General features: G+C 54.7%; 2 long non-coding RNA genes across 2 annotated transcripts in view; one reads left to right on the forward strand and one right to left on the reverse strand.

Annotated features, from left to right (window-relative positions):
• The window catches only part of LOC138921724 (uncharacterized), a 14375-nt gene extending 13355 nt beyond the window's left edge, over window positions 1-1020 (reverse strand). The window contains exon 1 of the long non-coding RNA XR_011434568.1: window positions 883-1020. This is a non-coding gene — a long non-coding RNA (uncharacterized lncRNA). The remainder of the gene's footprint in view (window positions 1-882) is intronic.
• LOC138921726 (uncharacterized) overlaps window positions 1-18505 on the forward strand; it is a 19568-nt gene extending 1063 nt beyond the window's left edge. The window contains exon 3 of the long non-coding RNA XR_011434570.1: window positions 15154-18505. This is a non-coding gene — a long non-coding RNA (uncharacterized lncRNA). The remainder of the gene's footprint in view (window positions 1-15153) is intronic.
• The last annotated feature ends 2299 nt before the right edge of the window (window positions 18506-20804 follow it).

Below are 20804 nucleotides of genomic sequence, written 5' to 3' on the forward strand. Positions count from 1 at the left end.
GGCTCCAGCTTGGCCAGAGCAGAGGCGAGCCAGCCGGGACCCAAAGATTCCCCCGGATGCCCTGATTACGGCAGGAAGACGTCCCGGCTCTCTGCAGATGCATAAATTGACAGCCTACTGAAACTCGGTGTTTTTCCTCACAGGTTCTTTTTCGCAGAGGAAGGTTCAGACGGACGCATTTTTCTTGCTCACGAGACATTTATTTAAGTCCCAAACTTGCTCGGCACACTTGATGGAGGGCAAAGCTTCATTCGGGTCCCGTCCTTCTCTCTCCTCCGGGGCAGGGACCAGGGGGCCTGGGGGCCTGGGAGGAAGCCCCCTTCCCGAGCTCTTGCGCCCCTCGGGGGAGGTGGGGAGGGGGTGGTGGGCGCCTGGGAGCGGGAGGTGGGTGCACCAGCCTTCCGACCTGTTTTCAATTACTCGCTGGAGGTGTCCCTTTGCGGCGGATGCGCTCGGCCCCCCGCGCCGCGCTCACCTTGCACAGACGCGCGGGCAAAGGGTCGGGGACCCGGCAGCGCGCGGCAAGCACCGGGTCCCCGGGAGCTCGGTCCCACTCGGCCCCTGGCCGCCGTGCAGGTGGCGACCGAAGGCGGGAGAGCCCGGCGTCCTCCGACCCGAGGCGCCCCGGCGGGCGGGACTGGCAGGGAGGGGCCCAGCAGGCCGGCGCCCGGCCCCCTTGCACGCCCACCCACCGCAGCCCGCCGCCGCGTGCGCCCGCGCGGGGAGTCCGGGGCGCAGCGCCCACCCCGGGGACGGTCCCGTGCCCGGATCGCGCGCCCTCCGCGAAGTTGTGGCTGCACCCCCCCCCCACCCCACCCCACCCCACCCCACCCCACCCCACCCCTCGCCCCGCAGGGCGGCCGCCGGAGTGCACTCACTCACCCGCTCTCCCCGGTGCGTCCCTGAAGGTCAAGGCCAGGGGGCGGCGGCGAGCGCGCGGCGGGGCCCGGGGCAGGGGGGTGGGGAGGGGCGCCGCCGGGCCGCCCAGCCCCCATGCCCGGCGCGGGGGGCGCCCTCAGCGCGGTGGTCCCCGGGGCCCGCGGCGCTCAGATGCCGTGGTCGCAGTCCACATCGCGGCAGATGTACCAGAGGATCACGTACAGGATGAGGAGGATGGCGAAGATGAACAGGGCCACCAGGATCGCCTTGGTCACCGGCGAGATGAGCGACTGCATGGCCCCGGCGGGGCGCGCGGGCGGGCGGGGGGCGCGCGGGGGCGCGGGGCGCGGCGCTCACGACCCCCGAGCGCGCCCGGAGCCCCGCGCCGGCCCCGCGCCGCATCCGCAGTGCTCCGTGCCGGGGACGGCGCCCGCTCCTGGCGCTCACCGGGCCCGGCGGCCGCGGGGCTGGGCGGGCGGCGCGGGGGGCGCGGGCGGCGGGCGGGCGGGGGCGGCGGCCATGGGCGAGGACGCGGACGCGGACGGAGCGCGAGGAGGCGGCGCGCCCCGGCAAGTCCCCGCAAACTTGGGCGGCGGCGGCGGCGGCGGCGGCGGGGGGCGGCGGGCGCGCGGTGACAGGTGGGAGCCCGGCCCCGCGGGGCGCAGCGCGCAGCCGTCCGCGGGCGGCGGGGGGCGCGGAGGGAGGCGCGGCGGCGAGCGCGGGAGGGGCTGCGGCGGGCGGCGTGGAGGCGGAGGCGGAGGCGGAGGCGGAGGCGGAGGCGGGGGCGCGGAGTCGGGGGGGGGGGCACCCGCCGCAGACCCGGAGGGAGGCGCACGACCCCTGGCGCCTCTGCGCTGCCCCGGGGCCCCTCGCTCCACCTCCCCCTCGGCCGGGCTGTCTCCTGCATCCTTCTCCCCCATGCCGGCCCCTCTTAGGGGCTCCCCTTTCTTTCCTCTTTCCGGAGCCCCCACCCCTCACCCCGCCACTGGTGCGCTGCTGAGATGTAATTACAGAGGAATTGGGGGGGGGGGTTTGGTGCAGGCTGACGGACAGGCCAGCCGCTTGCTTCCTCCTCAGTCTCGGGGTGCAGTGGAACAGGGGAGGGGGCTGCCGCTTGCGTCCAACTCGTGGCTGACCTCAGGGGGTCAGCAGAGGAAAGGTTCAGACCCAGAGGGCCCACAGTCAGGGCTTACATAAGGCGGGTGGAGGGGGGGGCTCACAGGTCTGGGAGAAAGAGATGGAGAGCCGAGCAGGCACGGGTGGACCTTCTGGAACAGGGGTCCAGGCTTCTGCCCTGCATGACAGGAAGGCCACCCCCACCCACCCACCCCATATGCGTGTGTCTCCCTCTCTCCTTTGCCGGCTGGGCCATGTGCACGAGGAGAAGGATGCTGGCCCCATCCTGACACACACACACCTTTCCTGCGGGCTGTGCTGTGTTTACAGCTGACGGCTGGTGGGCAGAGAGGAGGGGAGGGACTCGGCCTACCCAGCTGAGGACCCTGAAGAAGTCACTACCCGGGGTGGGGGGGGGGGGGTGGAGGCGTTTGTGGGGTGCAGGACCGGAGAAGTGGGGCCTAGACGAAGAATCCATCCCCACACTCTCAAAAGACACAGAGTTCAGGCCCAGCACGCTCTGATTCTGGGGTCCCCCTCGGGTGGCCCCCAGTTGGCCGGGGTGGGGTGGCGGGGGGGGGGTGGTCCACCGTGCCTCACATAAGTCCTGATGTGTGCAGGGTGAGAAGCTGCTGGAGGGAGAGTGCGTAAATGCACGCAGCCTGCAGAGCCCCCCGACCCTGATTGCCCGGTGCCTTGGGAGGCAGGAGCAGCCGGGGGTAGGGGGGGTTGGGGAGTCTTTGTCTGGGCATCCGTGGCCTTCAGAGCCTGGTGCAAGGAAGACGTGAGCTGAGCCAGGTGGAAACGGCGTCCCCTCGGACCGCCGCTGAGTGAGGAGACAGGGGAAAGGTGCGCGTGAGCTTAGGGGAATGAGATGCAGGTGTGGAGAAAGCAATCCGGCACTCAGGGTCCTCGTGCTGCTGAGCGAGGCTTCTATCCCAGCGACGGCTCTCCCCCCACCCCGGGGATGGCATAGGTGGGAGGGAGGGGACCCCCTTCCCGCTGGGGGGAGGATGCTAGGCGCACACACACACACACACACACGCGCAGTGAACTGTGGGTCTCAGCCATGCAGTATGTGATTGGCAGCAATGCTGTGCATTTTTTTCCACGGCTGCAGCTTCTGATTCTGAAATGCACCTGCCTTACCAGCCTGTAGGTGTTCATCGGCTGAAACAAGGATAACAGAATTTGAAAACCCCTTCCCCCAGTACACACACACACACACACACACACACACACATGCAAGGAGTTTCTGCTACTCAGGCCTACCCTAGGGAGGCGAGCCAGCTTCTGACGCTGCTCATTAAACTTCATTTTGTCGGCAGAACCTGTCGGACGCCCAGGACAGAGGCCAGAGCAGGAAAGAGCATCCAGGTAGGGAGGCCTAGGCAGGCGCCAGCCGAGAGGCATCGTGATTTCTCGCTCAGCAAATGGAATTTGATGTTTGATGTCTGATGTGAAAGGAGGAACTCAGTTTTCAGGGCGGTTGCCAGATCCCCGTCGGCGGCGGCTTCTGTGCCTTCCCGTTGGTCCCCGTGTGTCCGCGTGTTGTACGTGGGTTTCATTTAATCGAATTCCCCGGGCAGCCTGAGGATGGAAGAGAATGCAACGCGTAGAAGGAAGAGCCATTCGTATTGGCCACGGTCCTTGATTAAAACTCACAACCGGGTGCCGGGTCTGCCCCCCTCGGATCCAGCCGGCTCTTTGCCCCCGTCTTCTGGGTCGCTTAGCTGCACCGGGCCTCCTGGGCTCTCAGCCCCTGGTCCACATACCCCCCTGGCTTCCTCCAAAACCCTGTGTCACGTGGAGGCTGCCTTTTATTCCTCCCAAGGGTGTAACGCAATCTGCAACTCCAGGTCAGACCCTGCAGGGCAACCAGAGACTCCGGCGTGGACCCCAGGCAAACAGCTGTCTCTAGGTCGGTTTGTGGAGGAAACGGGTGTGTGTTTTCCTGAATGGCCCGCGAGGCTTCAGGGCAATCCTAGAGGAAGTTGGGACCGGTCCAGCGTTTTATATAGAAGATTGCACATCCTTTCTGTGAGTTTTTGGACGGTGTCTTTCTCTGGCTTGACTCAATGGCCTCAAGTAATCCAATAATAATTGCTTCTGTCTCTGCTTCGCTTTGAACGCTAAAATATAGGATTTTGTCGTCGGAACCTTGCCCAAAGTCTGCACAATGTCGCTGTCCTGTGGGGGCCCGTGGCCCTCGGGGCCTTGTCTCCTGAATGTCCACCCGGTCCTCAGCATCCTTGAAACTTGGTGGGCTGTTCCCCGGCGTCTAGATTCCACGGTTCCCTTTCCTAAAACTCGGTTTGCAAACCGTCAGTCTGCCCTCTGAATCTGCGGCCGGTCCGCGTGTGTGCAAGGGGGTTGGAGGCACAGGAGGATGGAAATTAGAGTTATTTTTCCTTCTTGATGTTTTTTTTTTTTCTGATGACGATGATGATCATGATGATTGATTCGGTTAAGTCTGTGTGTTGACGGAGGCAAAAGCTTGCTTTCATTTAGGCAAAAGATAAAGGATAAAATCCAGCCCATCCACCTTTTCGAATGGGGTCGTTTCACCAGGAGACATCTCTGAAATTCTCGGGGTAACCGCTTTGCTCCAAAAGACAGCTTCATTAAGCTCGGCGCCTTGGAAAAGTGGTCCTAAGTTAGCAGAGCGCCTCGCGAGTTCAGACTTTAGGTCGTGTTTTTCTGAAAACCTTATTTCAGCAACTCTGGGTCGGGGACACGAGTGTAGGAACGATAGAGAAAGGAGCATTGTAGTTTTTAAAATGACAGAGAGAGGTCAGTCCCCCCACGGCTTCGGGATCATAAAAATACCCCAAACACGTGGGCAGACTCTCGCGGCGTTCTTTCCGGGACGGTGGCCCTTGAACCACTCTTGCCTGCTCTCCATGGTCTGCGGCGGTCTGCCTCGATTTTAAACTTTGTTTTCGTTTTCATTGGGTTCACGGGGCAAAAAAAAAAAAAAAAAAAAAAAAAAATCCACTTTGGGAAGGATGAATTATTACCGCCAATTTCTTCATGCCACATGGAGAATGGGGCAAACACGTTGAGCGCTTTGACGGAAGCCGTGTAAAACCCGCTGCTGTCATTTGCCTCGTTCCTCGGAGCATCCACGTGGGGCTGATGTCTAGGAGTCCTGTTTGCTAATCCTGGCTGTCCTGCTGCTTAAATTTATATGCTCCGTGTCCGAAATGGCGATAAGGTCCGTGTGATCATCCATCAATCGTCTTTCCTTCGTCGGGATCCACGTTTACAGAACGTGGAATCTGTTGTCATCTGCAGGCAGCTGCATAGCGTCTCCGTTCACATCGAAAAGCTCTTCGGTGATGAGACATCAAGAACCAACGTCAGTTGGGATTTTACGGGGTTGTCTTTTGTTTAGATGGGGGTGCTTGCCCATCAGCATAAGAATGGATGAGGCCGGGCTGGCCCCGTGGCCGAGTGGTTTAAGGGAAAACCCAGGTGAGAGAAGAGATTCTTATGGCTTTGTCCATTGGGTTTTAACAAGCCGTTTCGTGTTTCTCATAAAGATCGTGCCCTTGGATGTAGGAATCCCCACGTGGTCAACATCCGTGACCATCGACTGAATGGAAAGTGACGTGGGAGGGTCGCAGGGTGAGACAAGGTGGGATCATGGGATTTTCGGGGGGGGTCCAAATGGACCATATGGAATAACCAGTTCCCCTTTCACGGTGTTTTCTGTGTGCAAAAATATTTTGCGTAAAGTCGATCCCTTTGAGGCAGACTCTGTTTTCCCCCTTTTCCAATAAGGGGGCTGGGGCAGTCAGCCGAATCCAGACCTTCCTTGGGGGCGAATTGTAGAAATAATTCGCTATTAATAGAGAAGTATGTTCTGTTTCTAAAAAGGTGTAAGATGCGGGTCAAACAGGCGTGTGATTTTTGAAACCTCCCGTCTTCCCATACAAACCCTAAATTTCCGAGTGTCGAGCCAGATTTTAGGGTTCGCGGGGGGTGGGGGGGCATCATTGCAAAGGGTTTCCCCTCGTCCACGCCGTGCGTCCTCAACTCTTCATTCTCTGACCATCCTCTGCTGTCTTGACGACGCCCGCCTCACGGAGTTTTCATCCGGCTGGTTTCTAACCCGGTGGCGCGGTTTCCTTCGGGGCTGGGAAGGATCCGGGGGAAGACGGGATCGTGCCACAGGATGATGGCAGGTGTGTTTGGAGCTAACGCGGCTCCCGGCTTGCGGCTCTGCTCGGGGTGATGGAGAGCCGTGCTGGGGAGCATCTGCTTCCGTTCCGTTGACGCTTGTCTGCTCGCGCCACCTGCTGGCCCTCAAGGGCGCACGCAGCCTGTCCCAGAGGTCACACCCCCGACCCCCGGCCGGGCCGCCACCACCGCCGCGGTGGGTGTCAGAAGCTGTCACGGAGGAGCGTGCACACCTGTGTGCGGTGGCCGCCTGCCTCCTCTTACGGGGCTGAGAGGGTGCCAACGAGCTCGTGCCCGCCACGTTGCGGTGGGGTTTAGGGTTTTAGAGCATGCAGCCTGCAGAGAAAGTGTCGCATTTGAGCTTCTGTCATAGAGTAAACGTGAGGACGTGCTGGGTGTCTTAGAGAGGAGATGGAGGGTTTGCAGAAAGGGAGAGAGAAATCGGTGGGGATGCTTTTTCCCCCACAATCAAAAAAAAAAAAAAAAGCAGCCGGCCAGATTGCTTCGAGCGGCCTGCTGTGTTCGTTACCGTGAACGCACCTCCCGGGACAGAGAAGCTGCAGCGTCTGAACGCGTGACATGTTTATTTCACGTTCCCCTGATCCTCCGGTGTAGGGGCACCCAGACGGCAGGGGCGGCACAGCGCCTGACCACCCCCGACGAGATGGCCAGCTCCCAGTGCCGACGGCTCGGCGCCGCAAAATCCTACAGGAAGTTTGTGCACAGGCTGCTGGCTCTGCCACGCCTGTCCAGGGCGGCTGGCCTGCGGGTTCCTGGGTTCCCAGCCCGGGCACGGATTCCTGCATCCCCAGGATGTCAAGGGCTGCTGGCAGCAGGGGCAGAGCGAAGCCGTCAGTGTCCAGACTGCATGGACCCGTTTCCAAGTCGCCTGAAAATGGAGCGTGACCCAAATTCTTAGGAGACTCTAGGGAGGAGAGGAAATCACAAGAATAGCCAGGATTCATTTCCCAGTGGGGTGGCGCGTAGGAGGCAGCGTTAAGCCCCTTTAAATCGAAATTACAGTGATGCGGATATGCAACAGTCTGACGGTTGCTCAAAAGGTTCATCATACACTTAGCACGTAACCCAGGAGTTCTCCTCCTAGGGGTGGACCCCAGAGACATGCAAACATGCAAACATGTCCACCCCAAAAAACGTGTGTGTGTGTGCACTTGTATACGTAATGGTCAGAGCAGCAGAATTCACAACAGCCAAAAAGCGGAAGCAAGGCAAGTGTCGATCAACAGACGGATGGAAGAACAGAACCGGTCCATCCGTGCAGTGGAATATTACTGAGCCATGAAAAAGAGCCGAGCCCTGACACAGCTACAGCGTGGATGGACCTCGAACACATGATGCTCAGTGTGAGAAATCAGACTCAGTAGCCCACCTCCTGTGTGATCCAATTGATGTGAAAGGTCCCAAACAGGCAAAGTCATGGAGACAGAAAGCGGATGAGTGGTTGTCAGAGGCTGGGAGGGATGGCGTAATGGATGGTACGGCGTTTCTTTTTCAATTGTGAGGACAGTGGCTCAGCTCTATAAATAAACTAAAAACCCTTGAATTGCACGTTTAAAATGGCCAGTCACAGTGTTTTTAGAGTCCACATGGCATTCCGTAGATAAAAACGCTCTGTTCCTAGTTCATCGGAGTGAAGCGAGCTATTCCCTTTGGGGTTTTCTTTGCTTTTTTTTTTTTTTTTTAAATTTTATTGACGGATAATTGACAAATATGACTTGTAAATTTTCAGGGTGTGCAACGTGATGTTTTGATCCACAATGTGAAAAGCTCACAGGCTAAATTAACATATTCGTCACCTCAAACAGCTACCAATTTCTTTCTTCTGTTTTTTTTTTTTTTTTGTGAGAATACTTGAGATGAACGCTCTTAGCGAATGGTGAGCGTGCAGTGCAGGATTGCTCGCTGTGGGGACGGTGTCGCACGGTGGATCTCCAGAAACAATTGATCTTATAGCAAAAAGTTGGTGCCTTTTCACTAGCATCTCTCCGTTTCTCCCCGCCCAGCCCCTGTCCACCACCATTCTGCTCTCTGCTCCCGTGACTTTGACCGTTTCAGATGATCCACCTATAAGTGAGTTCACGCAGAATTTGTCTTTCTGTGTCTGGCTCAGGTCACTGAGCATCATGTCCTCCCTCCAGGTTCCTCCACGTTGTCCCCTTCCGTTTTCAGGCTGCGTAATATTCCACTGTCCGTACGGACAACGTTTTCTGGATCCATTCATCCGTCGATGGACGTTTAGGCGGTTTGCCTCGAGTCTTGAGTGTTAAGGGTGTTTTCTGAGATTCTGCGATCCGTCTTGGTTTTCATTCATCGTGACGAGACTTCAAGCAGAGTCGTACGTCCGGGTCGAGGTGTCTTCTTTCGAGGAGGGTGGTGAACCAGCGTCCGTTTCACGCTGTGAGTGACAGCCGTGTTCCATTGATGGATCACAGACTTTGCTTCTGGGCTTTGGGGCCCTCCTCCCGAGGGGGCGAGTTCCCGCGGGTTCCGTCCCGAAGCGAGGATGCGAGGCAGGCGTTCTGTCCCATCCGGACGTAGAGAAACCTCACGGGTGGATGTTGGCGGACCCTGGCCCGCGCTTGCCGAATCATCGCCTCTGTCCCCGAGGTGTCCCGATTTTATGGGGCCTGTTTGTCACCAGCCGAGCCTCCCTCTTGCCTAAAAGGAATTAAGAGGGGTGACAGTCCCTGTCTGTTTAGCAAATGATCCTGAGCATCGCAGGGAAAGAAGGTCACTAACTCCGTCTTCAAAAGGACACGCGCGCCTATTATTTCCCATTGGGGGAGATGTAAATGTGGATGTGTGCTAAGCTGTGGGGTCATTCCAAGGCTGCTGGGGTTCCTGGAAGCCCCTCGGTGGCGTGCGGTGCCTTAAGGAGATGGGAAATGCGCTCGCCCATAATTTGGGATGCTAAACGCGTTATCTGGGCCCCCATTCCGAGCCTCTAGAATAAAAATGCAAAGCTGAGCGTGACTTCCTCATCTCCTTCTCTTTTATTTCCCCGTGACCGTCGTGTAGGGGGTGGAAGGTGACTCATGAGAATGCAGGCACTGGATTCAGGAAGGGGCGTGACCGTGAGGTCGGCACGGAGCTCACCATCTCCGTGCACTTTGCCGTGACGGCCCGGGAGATCGAAAATGGGATGTGCGGGGCTTCCCAGAATGTCATTTACAAGTAACCTTTTAGTGGGTTTTTTTTTTTTTTTTCTGCAAGCACAGAAAGCCAAGATTGCAAGGAGCCGATTCCGTTCGGGGGTTTGAGGGCAGAGGGATGTCTGGTGGGGACGCCATCAGCCAGACTCTGCCGGGAGCCGCCTGGAGCTTGAGATGAAGGGATGGTTCACTTGCCCAGGAGGGGGGGACGGGTGTCATAGTTTGGATCCTGCCAGAAGCAGACCCTGAGACATGATTGAAGCACGAGGAGTTTATGGGGGCGTGGGGGCTAGGAATTAAACCTCATTAGGAAACAGGGTCTTTGCAGCTGTGATGAAGGGAAGGATGGGGAGGAGGGCTTCCTGGAGGAGGCGGCCCTGAATCAAGGATGGAGAGGAGGGCTTCCTGGAGGAGGCGGCCCTGAATCAAGGATGGAGAGGAGGGCTTCCTGGAGGAGGCGGCCCTGAATCCAAGGACAGTGTCCTCCTCAGAGACTATCCATCCATCCGTCCATCTATCCATCCATCTATCCATCCATCTATCCATCCATCCATCTATCCGTCCATCCATCTATCCATCCATCCATCCATCCATCCATCCATCCATCAATCCATCCACCCATTCATGCATCTCTATCTATCTATCTATCATCTATCTATCATCTCTCTCTCCATAGCTCCCTCCCTCCATTCATCCATCCATCCACCCATCCATCCATGCATCTATATCTATTTATCCATCTGTCTATCATCTATTTATCCATCCATCATTCATTCATCCATCTATCCATGTATCTATCTATCTACCCATCACCAATCTCTCCATCCCACCCTCCCTTCATCCCCCCCCAACCCCACTCTCAGAAGCTAAAGACTCCACATGACTCAGAGGCAGCGTCTATGGAATTTTACCATGTGTGTTCCTGGGAAGAACCCTCAGGATTTCCCTGTCATCTGTCCTTTGCATTCTGACCGATGGCACACCTGTGGCCAAAATCTAGGAAAACTGCACGATTGTCATGGTGTTTTCTTTGGTTGGCTTGTTGGAGTTCATGTTTGTGACTGGCTCCAATTTAGGACACGCCCAGGGGCCCGTCCTTTCCTCTGTGCACAGCAGTTGGGCAACTTGGTCATCTGGAATCAACGACACCTGCTCAGGCCAGCTCTCCAAGGGGCCAGGACACCACGGAAGCGGGGGAAAAGGTGGAGTTGGGAAGTCTAGACCTTCCGAGTTGCAAGTGTTCTCGACAACGTTCCCGGACCACGTGGAGTCAGCCACATTCCAAGCATCTCTAATCCGGGCAGACGTCCTCATGCCACGGATGTGTAGAAGGATGCAACCTACCCTCCACTTTTTTCCAGCTTCTCGAAACATGTCAGGCAGGTAAATCTCTACATGACGGCGGCTTTAAATATTTCATGAGTCGGCGCTCAGAACTAATGGGCGGATCTGTTGCTCAGAGGGAACATGAAAAGGAAAGCTGGTTCTTCATTCAGTTATGTTTCTCATAAATATTTTCCCAGGGGCAGAAGATGTTCTCTTTTATATTAAAAATATAAAGAAACTCTTGACTTCTCATTAGCCCCTAAAAATATTGAGGTGATTTCCATGATATTAAAAATGCAAACAGTCAAGAGACACTGATTGGGGAGCAAAGAGGAGACAGTGGCTCAGCTTGCCTCTGGCCAGGATGGCTGGCTATTGATTGAATTTTATTTTGTGATTATTCAAGTAATATATTAACTAAATGGTACAATTTGCATTAAGCGTTGACTTCGGGGCTGGAATCTGAGTCTTCTCTTTCCATGAAGAAGGGAGTCAGACAGGACACCCCTCCCAGGGGGAGGGCTCGCAAACAGAGCCAGCCTCCCAGAGCTTCCTCGTTCCATTAGTCTCGAATTCCATTTTAATAAAAAGGTATGGAGAACATTGGGCCGAAAAGACCACACACTCATGCAAATGATTTAAAACTCTTCTTTTAAGCAAACGCTCTTGCTGCCTCCCACCTTGGCCAAGGGAATTTTCTTCTTTCCTCTGGTCCTTATTCTGTGAGACAATTTGCCTTGCAAGGCAGACTCTGCTCTTTCATCAAAGGAGAGGAGGCCCTTCTTGTTTGGGTTTGAGAACAACTTGAGATTTACTCCCAGAAAATTTGTGAATTAGTCTCATCCGTGTTATTTGTGGTCAATAAATTAATAAATATAGACAGATAGGTAGGTAGGTAGACAGATGATAGATGATAGAGCTGTGTGGATGGATGGATGGATGGATGGATGGATGGATGGATGGATGGATAGATGGATGGATGGATGGATAGATGGATGGATGGATGGATGGATGGATGGATAGATGGATGGATGGATGGATGGATGGATGGATAGATAGATGGATGGATGGATGGATGGATAGATGGATGGATGGATAGATGGATGGATGGATGGACGGATGGATGGATGGATGGATAGATGGATGGATGGATGGATGGATGGATGGATGGATAGATAGTTGGATGGATGGATGGATGGATAGATAGATGGATGGATAGATGGATGGATGGATGGATGGATGGATGGATGGATAGATGGATGGATGGATGGATGGATGGATGGATAGATGGATGGATGGATGGATGGATGGATGGATAGATGGATAGATGGATAGATGGATGGATGGATGGATGGATGGATGGATGGATGGATGGATGGATAGTTGGATGGATGGATGGATGGATGGATGGATAGATGGATGGATGGATGGATGGATGGATGGATGGATAGATGGATGGATGGATGGATGGATGGATGGATGGATGGATGGATGGATAGATGGATGGATGGATGGATAGATGGATGGATAGATAGATGGATGGATAGATGGATGGATGGATGGATAGATGGATAGAAAGATGGACAGATAGATAGAGATGGGTGGATGGATTGATGGATAGATGGATGGATGGATAAATAGATGATAGATAGATGGGATGGATAGATAAATAGGTAAATAGACAGACACATAGATAGATGGAGGGACAGAGGACCACCACACTGGGAGAGCTGAAGGGATATTCACGAACATAGACTCTCAACCCAAAGGCCGACTACTTGGGAGCCCAGAGCTGAGCCAGCTCCCCAGGTGGTAAAGGCTCCTAGTGTCCTCCAGAACTAACTGGGCTCATACATTACATTCAGAGAAGAAGAATGGTACTTAACATTCATAACCAATCCTCTGAGTACCACGCTTTTTGAGTAGATTTCATTGAATCCTCCCCAAACTCAATGAGAGGGCCACAACCATGTCCCTCAACAGATGCATCAGAGGTTTAGAAGATAAGGGGCCGGCCCCATGGCATAGTGCTTAAGTTTGGCACCCTCTGCTTCAGCAACAGGGTTCATGGGTTCGATCCCGGGTGTGGACCTACACCACTCGTCAGCCATGCTGTGGCAGTGACCCACATGCAGAGCAGAGGAAGATTGGCACAGATGTTAGCTCAGGGACAATCTCCTTTATGCAAAAAAAGAAGAAGATTGGCAACAGATGTTAGCTCAGGGCTAATCTTCCTCAGCAAAAAAAAAAAAAAAAAAGATTCAGGAAGATAATCAGAGCTGTTCAGACTCTTGGGGTCAGTATATACAGCCGCCTGGGAGGGGCTATTAGCTGGTCGAGTCATCTAGGTTCCTTGAGATCCTGGGCAGACGAATTTGGCTGAAGAGAGAGTCTGGGGAGGGGAGAAGATGCATCTACCCACCAGTCTGGTCCAACAGGGACCTCTGTGTATTTCTTCATCTCCTGATATTTCTCTGTTCCTTATAAAATCCTTATTGTACAAGATGTTCATGGAATTGTTTGCAAAAGACGTGATGGCTTACAAAAAATGGTATGCCCCAAATTCTATCTGTGGCGGTTTTGCTAGCAGGAAAATTGCCCCCCCCAAAAAAAAAGTTAAAAGCTTTCATATCTATTAGAAATGCACAGCCTCCCTCGTAAAATTACTTAGCTTTTTCTGCTTGGGCCAATGCCTGAATCATGAGTCAGATATTTTCTTGGGTGAATTGGAGTTTTAAATGCCTGCCTGGTTGTGTTTTTTTTTTTTTTTTTTTTCCCTGGGTGGATAAAACTTTCTGAAACATGTACAAAATTGCTTATCCATCGCGCCCTATTCCTTTCCATCACTGCAGAATCTAAACAAAGAAGACTTTCCTACAATGCTCCTCGCTTCCCCCCTCCAGTGCCAACAGAAAGAGCGAGCCGGGGTTATTTATGAAGTTCTATTGCAAGGTGTTTTAAATCCTTGCAATAGGGTTTAATACACACACACACACACACACACACACAACTTGAGAGTAACGGAAATGTGATAATTTGATTCTGGATTCAGCTATATCTCCCAAAAAGCATCCACTCTCAGACACAAAGGTCCAAAATCAAATGTCGCGTGAATGTTATAGAAATTTGTGGAGACAAATAATCGTTGGTAAACAGGCAACCCCGTAAGTCTGAGGGATCGGTGCGCTTTAACTGCTATTGTGGAATTCAGGCGGGTATGAAATTAGATGTCCTGGAGCCCGGACGTGTGCGGCTCACGCGTGTCCCTCCGTCTCCGCGTAGCAGAGTTGGGTTCGCTGCCTCGGGACAGCTGGCCGCTCTGGAGACGAATGTGCAAACATGCGCCCGCGCATATGCATTTTTGTTTATTTTGTGTGATTTTTTTTTTTTCACAATTCTCCGTCCCCATCCCCTTGATGATATGCATCTGTTAGTCCTTGGAGGTCCATTCCAAAAGGGTTAAAAAAAAAAAAAAAAAGCCCTTTGTGTCAGATGCAAGTGGAATAATTCATTCTGTGCTCTGCTGTGTGTGCGTGAGCAGAGGATGGCGAGATTTCTCACCCGAAAACATCCGATTAGTCGACTCATTGAAGGAAATAACGGTGCAGATGTTTACTTAGAAGGGTCCCGGCTCTACCCGCTGATCCGTCGGCACGCTCCCGGGAGACGCCGGCGTGCTGCTGTCACTAGGACGGTTGTGCACGGAGCCGCGGCCTACGGTGTTGCGAGTGTCTCTGGCGGTGGGAGTTCTACCCGGAGAGTCCCCGTGAGGTTGGCCCTGGGGGGGTGAATGTTACCGCAGTCCGGAGCTGCTCCGTGGGACCCAGCGGTGTGGATGCCGTCTCTCTGTGGCTCCAGCGTGGACGGGATTAATAAGCCACTCTCCCGGGAGCCTCGAATTTAGTTGAGTACACCATCCTTTTCTTGTAAGGCGTCTTTTTTTTTTTTAAATTTATTTTATTGAGTTCATAATAGTTTACATCAATGTGAGGTTTCGGTTGTACGTTATTTCTTGACCGTCACCACATAAGTGCTCCCCATCACCCCCCACCCCACTTCCCCTGGTAACCACTGAACTGTTTTCTTTCTCTATGTGTTTATTCATATTCCACACATGAGTGAAATGATGTGGTGTTTGTCTTTCTCAGTCTGGCTTATTTCGCTCAGCATAATTCCCTCCAGGTCCATCCATGTCGTTGCAAATGGGAAGGTTTTGCCTTTTTTAGGGCTGAGTAGTATTCCATCGTGTATATATACCACGTCTTCCTTATGCATTCATCAGTCACCGGGCGCTCACGTTGCTTCCACGTCTTGGCTATGGTGCAGTGTGATGAACATAGGGGTGCATGTGTTATCTTTTTTTTTGATCAGCTCAAGAAGGAATCTTTACTTAGTGTCCTGTAGCTCAAATGAGACCCCCTCCAATTCTATTCATTTATAAGCACTTAAAACTCCCTCTCTGCTGCTTCTGCAGGTGCCCTGAGGCTCCCAGGTCAGAGGGAGGCTCCTCGGAAGTGACGGCTGAGTCGTAGGGAAACCGGAATGCCCTGGTCAACGGGGCCCCAGGCGCCCCACCCGTGCCTAAGAGCGAGCGATGCGTCCAACTGGAAAGCGGCAGAGGTGATTGGGGGGTCACGACCGACTTCGGGCTCCCAGGTCGGGGCGGGGCTCTGCTGTCTGGATTATTCTTGCAAACCTGTGAGCGATTCTGCAGGCTCCCGTGGACTCAGCCCTGCCTGCTGGATGGAATCACCCGGGGGGCTTAAGAAACACCGGAGTCGGGCCGCCCCCCTGCCCTGAGATTCGGATGTATTTGGTGTTGGGTGAAACCTCAGCATCAGTTTCCCCGGTGGTGGGTGAAACTCCCATGATGCTCTGTGTCCTGAGCTGACTGGCGTTTGGGCCAAATGGCCGCGTGGGTCCATCAAGACGCAATATCGGTTAACAACAAAGCCCAGACAAATCTTGCGTGGTTAAGCCCACCCCTCAGGGTGGCGCTGGGCATGCCGCTCAAGGACCGCAAACACCTTTGGAAGTGGAGCGGGCCTCGGCACACAGTGGGCAGAGGAAGAAGCACGGAGGAGGCAGCGGATTCATTTCCTGGTGCTGCTGTCACCGTTCCCCAACGCTTTCCACAAGACAGACGCATCGTCTTCGATTTTTTGGAGGCCGGAAGTCTGCAATGGGTTTCACAGACGGCGATTCGGATGTTGGCAGGGCCACGCTCTCTCTCTCCCCGACGTCGCTAGAGAAGAAGGCGTTGCTTGCCTTTCCCGGCTCCCAGAAGCCACCTGGCTTCCTTGGCTCGTGGCTCCTTGCCCCGTCTTCGAAGCCGTCACTCGGCCCTCTGCTTCCATCCGCCCAGCTCCCTTTTTCTCTGGTCAGCTCGCCCTCTCTTGTCAGGAATCTTGGGATTCCACAGATGAAAATCTAGAATTATCTTCCCATCTCGAGATCCTTAACTTAATCCCATGTACAAAGCCCCCCTTTGGTCGTGGAAGGCTCCAGGGTGTGTTTGGGGTCCAGTCTTTAGCCAACCCCGTGGGGTCTGGACGATTATGGGATCCAGAGCCAGAGGGGAGGCGCTGACCTGTGGGGCCGGGGCCACATGCACCACGTTGCAGGAAGGTGGTGACTCCCGAGGGCAGCAGGTGTGCAGAAGGGGTGTGTCCTTGCAGTGGGGGGACCGTAGAGAGATTTGGGGACAGGCCCTGGAGCCTCCAAGTGAGAGAGGGCGCCCTGTCCACATGAAGGGAAAGCTGCCATGGGATCCGGTCTAAGCAACTTAACCCACAAGGGGAGAAGCTAACCGTCAAGGAGATGGGTGCCGGCAAGATCCCGGGTTTCCCGCCAAGGGCAAATTTGAGGGGTCGTTCTCCTTTTCGGGTCTGCCTTTGGTTTTCCCGGTTGTCTGTAGGAGCGTCCGCTTCTCTGATGGGAAAAATGAACTTCGCGCTGAGATGCTCAAGGGAAGGACGTGAGCGATGGGGACAGGAGCAACAGCAGTGTGACACCCGGAGCCAAGGGCACCGAGCTGGGCAGCTGGGTGGCGGGAGGGGGCCCTTGGGAGCAGCAAAGAGGGAGATGGTAGAATGGAAAGCAAGGATGGCCTCCATCTGCTCAACGTCACCACACACGGCCTCTTCTTCTCCACTCTTAGCCCCACAGCCATCCTCGGTCCCGTCCACACAGGACCTTTGCACGGGCAAGTCCTGCCTCCCCAAACTCCCTTCCGCCCCCTCTTTGAGCCTTTCATGCCTCCTCATTCTTGAGCCATCGGCTCAACTGTTACTTCTCCACCTGGGACACCCCTCTGATCCCCACTCGGGCCCCCGTCGGACCCCCAGCTGTCCCTTTTGGAAGCACCCAGAACCCCGGCCGCCCGTCGCTGCTGGTCACACAGAGGCAACTGCACGCCCTGTTGGAGATTCGGTCCACGGTGGCCTCCTCCACGGGAATCGAAGCGGCGTGAGGTTGGGGGTCTAGCTGAGTTTTGCTGACCTGTGCAGCCCCGTCGGTGTTCAGTGGGGTTCTCAGCTGGACCCACACCCGTGGGCGCACCCGTGCCGGACTGCAGGAGTCCACAGCCGTGCCTGCACCCTCTCGTCAATGCACGTTGCCTGCAGTTACCGCTACTTATAGGGATTTGAAACCATGCCGATCTGTCCTCTGACAGTTCTGGAGCTCGCATGTCCGAATGGGGTCTCCCTGGGTTAAAATCGAGGTCTCAGCTGGGCTGGTTCCAACTGGAGGCTCCAGGGGGACAATTCCTGTTCCTCCTTTTTCTAGGGTTCGGAGGCTCCTGCGAGCCTTGGCTCCTGGCGGCTGCTTCTTCCGTCTTCAGAGCCAGCAAGGCGGCATCTTGAAAATCTCGCTCTGACTCTGACCCCACCTGCCTCCCTCTTTGGCTTCTAAGGACCCCTGTGATTCCATCGGGCCCCCCTAAATGATCCAGGATCGTCTCCCCAGCTCGGGCTCAGCGGGTCAGCAACCTCAATTCCATGCGCCGTGTGAATTCCCCTCTGCCACGTGATGCAACATATGCAGAGGTTCTGGGATCAGGGTGTGGACCTCTTGGGGGGCATTCTTCAGCCGGCTACACTCCACGCGGGGTTCTGTTTCCTTCCACTCCCTGAATTTGGTTTAGCAAGCTGCTGATTATTTCAACGTGATAACTTCCATCGTTATGATGACTTCCATCATCATGATGACTTCCCCAAGGGTCGTGGGACGCCGCCCACTTAAGCTTGCAAATCCTCTTGGCCCTCCACGCAGTAAGGTCCACTCTGCATCAGTGTTCAAGATCCCAGAATCGGGGGCCCCAAAGGCCGGGGGGCACAGAGGGTGTGAACCCACTGACAGACGTAGACAAAGGCGGGTCTGTGTAGCTCATTATTCTTGCTGCAAGAAGCTCATGGCGTGTCGAATAGCATGGTTTTTTTTAAACTCACAAAGAGATTCAGAATTTAGTCCCAGGTGTGTGAGAGGATGGGCGTTTTCCACATAAGTCAGTGGGTTCACGCTGTGCCTCCCTGCTCTGCTTTTGTCTTCCTGGGTGCTCAGCAGCTGCACGCAGAATTTCTTGTCTAGGCTTGCAACCAGGACATCCTGGAGGTGAGCTGGCTTTAGTTTCCCTTGCTGGCACCCCTGCGTAGACTTGACACCCTCTAAGCTCCCGCGTCTAGCTCCGTTTCTTGTGTGACCGGATTCTGCTTGGCATCTCGTAAACACCTCTCATCTCCTGCCCTTCCGGGTCCAAGAGGAAGGAGATGGAAGCTACTCCTGTCTCTCCCTCGCATTCAGGGACAGGCCATCCTGGGTATGAGGTGAGCCATCCAGCTGCCTCACGCGTCATCCCCCCTAAGTCTCGCTGGTCTGCTTGGGACCATCGTGCTTTCTAAATGACAAGAAGGGAAAAGCAACGAGAAGCACGTTGGGACTATTCTAGCCTGGGAGACAGGAGAGGGATGGAGCAAACAGACAAATAACCGGAAGGTTGTCTGGGACCCTGGTTGATGCAGGGGCATCCCACAAAAGCATGTGCTTCTTTCAAGGAGACGTCAGACTCGGCCTTTGCTTTCTGGGATTGATTTTGCACGATGGGAAATAGCATTTGTGTGGCTAAACGTTGCAATATGCAATTTCCCCCTTTTGATATTGTGCAGGGCAGAGAAAGCTCTTCAATGGATTTTGAGATAATGGGTATTTGTAACTAACGAGTTCTGAGGCCCTAACTTGTGCTGGGTTCTGGATTAAGGGCTTTCCATAGATTCTTGCCTGAGGTTCTCTTAAGACCTTGTGCAGAGGCCAGTAGTAAACTGAGCTGATAAACAACAGAAGCGATGCTCTCCCTCATAGTCTTCTATGGGATGAGAGAGAAAGGAAAGATCCCAGAACATCCCTAAAGATGTGTGGCTCCAGCTTCCCCATCTTGCTGTCAAGACTCATCCCTCTGGATTCGTGGTAATCTGGCTACATAGCAGTAGGCAAGGCTATGGCATGGATGACAATATTACAGGCAGGTTCATCGCTACACAGATGTCTTCAGATTGTTCTAGAGATCCATGTGCTTGGAAGGAGGGATGCAGAGAGAGAGAGAGAGAGAGAGGGAGGGAATGATGAGGAAGGAAGGGAGCAAATTAGGGAGGGAGGGAAGAAGGGAGGGATGGATGGGTGTTTCAGTGGAAGGATGAGTGGGTGGGTGGATGAAGGGATGGATGGATGGATGGATGGATGGATGGGTTTTGAGTGGAAGGATGAGTGGATGGGTGAATGGATGGATGGATGGATGGGTGGATGGATGGATGGATGGGTTTTGAGTGGATGGATGGGTGGATGGATGAATGCATGGATAGATGGATGGATGGGTGGGTGTTTGAGTGGGTGGATGGGTGAATGAATGGATGGATGGATGGATGGTTGGATGGATGGATGGGTGTTGAGTGGATGGATTGGTGGATGGATGAATGCGTGGATAGATGGATGGATGGGTGGGTGTTTAAGTGGAAGGATGAATGGATTGCTGGATGAATGGATGGGTGGGCGTTTGAGTGAATGGATGGGTGGATGGATGGGTGGAAAGATGAATGGATGGACAGACAGAGAGAGAAAGGTAGTTTATGAAAACGACAGCTCCCTCTTTGGGTCAGAAAGGGAGAATTACAGCCTGAGCCCTGTGTCATTTGAATCAGGGTGGGCCCTTCCTCCAGTCGCCTGGTGTCCAGAGAAAAACCCAATGCGGATGTGGAGTAGCCCTGGGCAGTGGGACCCGGCCACCTCTTCTGCCGGGTGACCTTCACCAAATACTTGAATCGTCCTGGGTCTCTGTCCCCTGTTTTGTGAACTGGACCGCTCCCTCTCTGTGGCATGTGGTTTCCAGCATCCACTGGGACAGCCCCAGCCTCTCAGAGGATCCCATCCTGCCTCCCTCCTGCCCCACTGGGCTACCCTGGAAACCCCAGAATGGGCTTGGGTTCCTCTGTCATGGCTGTCTGTGGGAGCCCCGACCCCACAAATGCCTTCCCTCACCCATTCATCCTCTCCTCTCTGCCCAGCCAGCCGCCCCTGCCGGCAGTGGCCGCTCCCCGACACAGGGACCCTTGTTCTGGACTTGCTGAGTAGGCGCCGTCTCCCGAGTGGGAACCCAGACGAGCACAGCTGACTGCAGGACATTTTTTCCAAAAGTCACTCAAATTCTTGGTCTCTGACATCCTGTCTGCAAACACGTTTGTGCATTCCCTCCTCCCCACCGGGCGCGTGCCTTTCTTGCCCTTTCACGGCCAGACTGAGCTGTCTATGCTGCCCACGGGGTGGTTGAAGGCATGTCCCTCTTGAAAGGAGGGGTCGGCGACTTTGGCGTCCCCTGGAAGCCAGGCGATTGGGGCTCAGGGGCCACGACCAGCCGATCGTTGGAGTGGCTGGCGGGGAAGCTGAGCTGAAATGAGGCACTGGGAGACTCGGGGGGCTGGGGTGCCATTTTCCCGCCCCAGTTGATTGCATTTTTCATGTCCCCCTTCTGCAGGAGCGTTTCAATTCTTTTCTCATCCCTGGTGGGCAATGGACTGTGTTTGCTTCTGGCTGATCCCCCGGGTGTCACCCTGTCAGGCACGGAGAAAGCCAGCACGT

This window comes from Equus caballus, chromosome X (assembly GCF_041296265.1).
Source record: "Equus caballus isolate H_3958 breed thoroughbred chromosome X, TB-T2T, whole genome shotgun sequence".
Taxonomy (NCBI): Eukaryota; Metazoa; Chordata; class Mammalia; order Perissodactyla; family Equidae; genus Equus; species Equus caballus.